We start from the raw sequence: 7,452 nt of genomic DNA, 5'->3' as shown, positions 1-7,452 counted from the left end.
AAAAATGTTATATGTATTAGTGTAAAAAAATCAAAACTATAAAATTTAAGTGAAGTAAAAATATATATTTTTATTAAAAATATTAAAAATAATAAAATATAATTTACTAAAGTCTAAAAAAAAGTATTTACACACTTACACAATTCAATATGTAAATTATTATTTTATTATTAAGAATTATAAGTTTTTTTATAGTGAATGTTATTATTTTGTTGTAAATAATTAACACTGAATATAATTAATTTTACTGGTGTTACGTTAAAATTAGTATAGTTTGATTCTGTTGATAGATTATTAATATCTCTAGTAGTATGATTGTTTTTATCGGGTATATTCATTACTAAAAATTAATACTAGCTATATGTATAAAATGCTGTTGATTCTTTTTAAAAAAATTATTTGTATGTATTGAGATAGTCCGTTTTATAACTCTACAAATGATATAATACAAAGAATAATAATAAAAGATACTGAATTTGTATAAATAAATTTTACACCATTATTTATATATAGTATAATCTCACTATTAAAGATATACTAATAAACACACATTAATTTATATTGCTTCCACAAAAAAGTTTATAAACTTTAATACTCTTACATTCTGAACAATTTAAAAAAAAATTCACAACTTTAGCTACATAAAAGAAAGTGAATGAATGCGTTCGTTTTGCTAGGTTAACATTTTTATATAAAAACAAAAAATTAATTTTTTAACTACTTTTAGTTACAAATCGGTAAAATTTGGTTTGAAATAATATTAAATTATTACAATAAGGTGAGCTTCTCGCATTATACGAATGTTAATTTGAAAATATCATGTCACACTACTAGAAATAGGATTTTTTTGGACGAAAATTTCAAACGAAATTTATTCCGTCTGAATAACTTTTTCATTTTGGACAAATTTGAAACAAATGTTGAACAATTTTTAGTGGAGATATTGAAATAATATATTCTGTCTTAAATTTGTCTAAATTTTGTCCCAAATTTTGGCGCCAAATTTTTTTTAGATGGCGCCAAAATTTTCATGCAGATTAGCAATACATTTTGGACAAAAACTATAATTCGTCCGTGTTCCATCTGAATATGCGCAATAACTTCAGACGAATTTGGAACGCATTTTGAAAAATGTTAATTCTATCCCAAATTTGTCTATAATTAGTCTTAAATGCTTTTACTATTACTAACCCTTCGAAGTAGACAAAATTTTTTCCCACAAATTTGAGACAAAAATAGCATTATTTGTAAATTCCGTTTGAAAGTTCATCAATTTTCAAACAAATTTTAAATATTTATTGAAAACTTTTAAAATTTCGTATAAAAATATTATTTATATTTTAAATTAGCCTATGATTTGTCCCAAATATTTTTACTATTCCAAAATAAAGTTTCTTTTTCCTAAAATAACCTTAATTATATATAACTTATAAAAAGGTATCGTTTTTGTTTGCACATTTCAATTCCAAAACCTCTTGATCAAAATATGAAATAATGATCATACCAATTAACATCTTATTTATTATTATGCATATTTTTAAAAATTGGATTAATAGGTATGTTAGTGCTTATTTATGCAGACTTTTTTATATAAATAAGTAAATAAAATATATTAATTCCATAATACGCATGCAGAAAAAGCTTTACAAAAATGCGCAGGGCCATTGTTCGCAAAGCACCCGCGAAATGGATTTAGTGGTCATCTCAAGAGGGACGCACACGAATTGGAACTTCTGGTGGGAGAAGCCATTTTGTGCCTGACGCCAACGAAATGAGTACTTTTGGTGGACTACCATGAAATTTAGTTGGTTTATTTTTAAAATAATTTTTTAATATTTTAAAAAATAAAAAATTATTTAATTTTTATTAAGTTAATAATTTATTTTTATATAATATCAAATATGAAATAAATTACAATCTTAAAATAATTAATTGAATCATTATAGATCAACTATTAAAATATAAGACTAGTAAATTAATTTATTATTCATCATAACTCTTTTAATTCAGGTAATACGTACTCAGTACTAAATAAAAAAAAATTAACAAATATACTTATTTAATCCTAAATTTTAGAACAAAATTGACTATATTTTTATTAGTTATTTTTTCTATCATTGTATATTATATTTGACTTTTTTTTAGTTAAACTTGGAAGACTCTATCTTTTTACTTTTTTATATATATTTTATCTTCTTTTTTTTATTCTTTTATTTTTATTATATTTAATATTAAATTTCTTATACAAATTTTTATATACCACCTTATATTTAATTTTGATTTGTTTAGTTACCTCATATTATTTTTTAATTTATTCTTTTAATTATTTACGTTATAATAATTTAAAATTTAATTTTTTAATAAATTTAAGATAAAATATATATAAAAGAATTATCTTATCTTATCTATCTTATCTATTAATATAAAAAAAATTTTAATTTCAAATATTAATTTTATTAAATATTTATCTTTTCAAATTATTATATAACAAAGATTTAAAAACATAATTTAATTTAAATATTTTAAAATTAATATTAAATATAATTTTTTAAAAATATCTATCTTTTAGATATTAATATTTTATAATTTATTAAATATATTTTTGTTGTAATTTTATCTTTTTTAATTTGATATTAAAAATTAGATATAATTTTAATTTTAAAAAATTTGCTATACATAATTATTTCAATGCCACTTATTATTTACTTTGCGCCAAAAATCAAAACTTTATCAAAACCGCCTTTTAATTTCAGGAGATTTTAATTTTTGAGTGCTTCTTCCTCGTGCTGGAGATTTTAGGTTTCCTGAACTATCTTTTGGTTACTCTGTTTCAGGTCAATTCTTCATCTCCTTCTCCCTCCTTCTGCGTGCTCTGCCTCCGGTCTGTGCTTGCCGCTCGTGCCTTGCGCTCTTTCTGCGTGCTTTGCCTCTATGTGTTGCCGCTCGTGCTCTGCCTCCTGTCTCTGGTCTCAGACATCCACCACTCCCGCCTCCAATCTCGCACCTCAGACCACTTCCATCATCGTCAATCGCACTCCCAGGTACCATCCTTCACTCGCGAACAACCGCTCCGCCTCCTGCATCTGTTTGCCTCTGCCGGTCTCAGAACCCGCGCCCCTGCTAGCCTCAGACACCGCCCCTTCGCTAGATTGTTCGTGCCTCCTCTTCTCTTTGTGCGTCCTCTGCCAGCTTGAATTGTTTTTTTCTTTTTATTTATGCATGTTTTTCCTGTTTTTAATGTCAATTTCAATAATATTTCAATCTTTTGTTCATTGTTAATTTGCTTACTAATTTTTGTGCTTCCTCTGCCCAGTTTGAATTGTTTTTTTAATTTATAGATGCTTTTCCTGTTTTTAATGTCAATTTTAATAATATTTCAATCTTTTGTTCATTGTTAAGTTGTAAGTGTTGAATTATGGCGGTATGAAATCAATGCTGCTGAAAATTGTTTGTTTATGCTGAATTTCTAAATTGCACACCACATGTTTGATTGAATGTCTATGTGATGCTTTGCATTTGATTTATATATTGTAGCTACTATAAAGATTAAATGGCTTGTTAATTTGATTTATAAGTTGCAAGTGTTGGATTATGGCTGTATGGAATCAATGCTGCTGAAAAATTGTTTGTTTATGCTGAATTTTTGAATTGCATACCACATATTTGATTGAATGTCTATGTGATGTTTTGCATTTGATTTATATGTTGTAGCTACTATAAAGATTAAATGGCTTGTTAATTTGATTTATAAGTTGCAAGTGTTGGATTATGTCTGTATGGAATCAATGCTGCTGAAAATTGCTTGTTTATACTGAATTTCTCAATTGCACACCACATGTTTGATTGAATGCCTATGTGATGCTTTGTATTTTATTTATATGCTATAGCTACTATAAAAATTAAATGGCTTGTTAATTTGATTGTTACTCAACTTTGTTCATTATTAATTTGCTTGCTAATTTTTGACAAATGACAAATATCTTTTGGGGGAGAATTTTGTCCTTTCTTTCTTATGGTCCTTTTTGTAAGCGCTAAAACTTTTCAGAATTCATTTCGGTGCTTAACCCATATGACTACCAACCTATAGAAGCATACGCAGCTGCTCATGGCACGCATACTCTCTACTTCAGGTTTACCCCCATCTTATTCAGTTCCTATGCTCTACCCTCTAAGCAATTGTCTTTTTCTTTTTTTCTCTTTCGAGAATTTTACCTTAGAATGTCATGATCGGAATTGGTTTAGGTTCTTTTGGTTTAGATATTTTTTCAAAGTTGGATTTCAGAAATTGTTCAGAGACATCCAAAGATAATCTAAATATTGAGCAAGAACTTCACATGTGGAAAGAAAAGGCAAAGGAGCAAGAAATGATCAATGAAGAGCAAAATGTTAAGTTGAAAGATGCTGAGTACAAGTTAAAAGATCAAGGACGTCAACTAAAAGTTCAACAGAAATGAATTGGTTCTACTGAAAAGACAATTCATGCTTTGTATAAAAAGTTGAATCTCCCACTTCCTTCAACCTTGTCTGATCCTACGAAAGATGAGCTTGGGATAGGCTCTAGTGATGATAACATGAGTGACTGATATTTGGAGTATATGTTTATTCTGATTTAGATTAAGGAATTTTTAGGTGAATTAGTTAGTACATTTTATTTTATTCATGATATTTGACCTTTTTAAAGGCTTTCTTTGTTTTAGTTTAAGTATTTTTTTCTTATTTTAGTTTGATTACATTTATGGATAAAAGTATTTTAATAATAAATATTTTTTTAACTCTTATGGTAATTAACTTTTTCATGATTTTATTATGTGTTTATAATTTGGATGATGTAATATGAAAAAAATGATTATGAATTATGATGGTCTTAATATAGAAAGCAGATCGAATACAATTTATTTTCTAAAATATTTATCTATTAAATAGTAAATTATTTTGTATAAAAATTATTTGAAATATTATATTAAATCTGTAGAAAATTTGTGCGAAAATAATTTTTTGTTTTGTATGAAATTTGTTTCAAATACGTAAATGTTTTTAAATTAAATTTGTCTGAAATTTAATTGAAAAGAAATATTTAATTTGTCTAAAATTTGTTCGAAAAAAATTTGTTATATTTGACTAAATTCGTTAGAAATTTGTCTGAAATAAAGTATATTTTTTGTTTGAAATTTGTCTAAAAATTAATATTTTTATGTTTGAAATTTGTCTGAAATACGTTATTTTATGTTGCTAATCTGTCTAAATTCGTCTAAAATACATCATAATAGTTAGAAATCTAGCAGATAAATGCTATTCGAAATCTGTCACAAAATCGTCTGAAAAAAATTCGGACGAAATTTCAGACAAAATTTAAATAGCAACAAGGCTTTTTGGACAAAAAAAATTCGTCCAATTTTGTTTGAAGAAAAAATTCGTCTCTAATTTGTTCGAAATTTATTTCAATTTCGTCTCAAAATTCGTCTGAAAAAGCCCTATTTCTAGTAGTGTCAATCTTATAAATTATTCTTTTTTGTTTAGAAAAACAAAAATTCTCTTGTTCATTACCAAATAATAAAAAAAAAATTCTTATCGCTTATAGCAAGATGTCTTTTTAAATTTTTTGGAATAATTTAAAAATAAAAATAAAAAATATCTCGCCTACTACAAAAAAACAAAAGTGAGTTTACCACCCAAAATTTAAAACTCACGTTTTCATCTTCAAGAATAACAAAAAAAAATTCATATCCAATTTTCTGTTTTTTTTTTGGCCAAAAAAGACCCCTATTTCATATATTAATTAGGAAATTAAAGGAAGACAGCTAGGCCACGAGAAAGGCCGAATTGAAGGATATAGTCAACATGAAATTACACATATACTTCAATATTTTAGGACAATTATGATTATGCCTTTAAATTTTTGTTTAAAGAAAAAGTATAAGTAACCAACGATATTGGTGAACAATATGAATCATAAATATATTAGATGTTCATTTTATTTGGTGTACATATGGTTATTTTATTAATATTAAAATTTAGGTAAATAATTTAAAAGTGTAATATATTTTTATTTTATTGATAATTATTCATGTTATTCAAAAAAATTATTAGTTACTTAACATTATCATTATTTAAAATATACGAGTTACATTAATTTTTTTTCACATATATTTAGTTGACTCATTTAATTTAATTCCTTTTTTAAAATGATTAGCTAGCGTGTACAAGCTAAATTAATTAGATTCACAATTAATTTCTTCCCGTGTGTAAAATGATATCATGCACTGGAGACTTGGAGAGGAGGAGCTCAATATATATAGTTGGGTAGGTAGATATATAATAATTTATATTATTATGTTATATGTATATAAAAAATTAATTATTAAATTAATTATTAGTATAAAATAATATATTAAAATATAAAATATATATTAAAAATAAGTTAAAAAATATATATTTATATATAAATATATAATAACTGATTTAGTAAATAATTTTTTATATGCATATGATATTAATTATTATATATTTATATATAAATATATATTATTTAATTTATTTTTAATATATATTTTATATTTTAATATATTTTTTATAATAATTATTTATTTAGTAATTGATTTTCAATATACACAACACAAAGGTCGGTTGTTCTTAAAAGCTAGTTGGCCAAGAGAATAAACAATAGAATGATTGAAGCTTATTATTGAAGTTCAAATCCATAGCAATCTGGAATGGCTGGAATCTCCAACCCAGATAGCACATCGTCATCATTGACTATTCTTAATTTTCAGTTTCAAAAACATTAAAAAATAAATTAAAAAATTAAAATAATAACTAATAAATAATAATTAAAAATAATAAATTTGAATAATCTCTTTAACATTTTCTCCTGCGGTATTTATCATGTATGCATGAGCTAATTAATAAGCAAAACTTTGGACTCGGAATTTTCTTTGGAGGGGACCAACATCACCAACGCAAAAACCAAATAAAGGAAAAGCCAATGCATGTGTAAGAGAAGATTTTGACTAAATTTTTTCAATCTTCTCACTTCTTTGTCCCTTTATTGCGTGCTACGCTACAATATCAGAATATTCAAAAATTTAAGAGTTTTAATTTTTGTGATAAATAATTTTATAATATGACACAAAAATTTATTATCTAAAGTTTAAATTTCAACTATTGTTATCTATAAAAAAATTAATATCAGACAAACTAACAAAAAAAAGTTATATAATCACACTTTAAGGCTTCAAATTTTAAAAATCTTTTGTGTAAATAGATTTATTAAAAAAAATAATTATTCATATATTTTTTTATTAGTTTAAATTTGTAGATAATAAGTTGTTTCAAGACAAAAATCTCCTTTTAAAATATATTTAAAAAATGTTATTATTTGTAATATTTAAACGCAAAACCTCTTACATATTAGAATATAAAAAATTATCTATTATATTGACTTTTTTATATTAT

The sequence above is a fragment of the Arachis hypogaea genome, chromosome 3 (assembly GCF_003086295.3).
Source record: "Arachis hypogaea cultivar Tifrunner chromosome 3, arahy.Tifrunner.gnm2.J5K5, whole genome shotgun sequence".
In the NCBI taxonomy this organism is placed as follows: domain Eukaryota; kingdom Viridiplantae; phylum Streptophyta; class Magnoliopsida; order Fabales; family Fabaceae; genus Arachis; species Arachis hypogaea.
Note: the sequence above shows the minus strand (reverse complement) of the source record.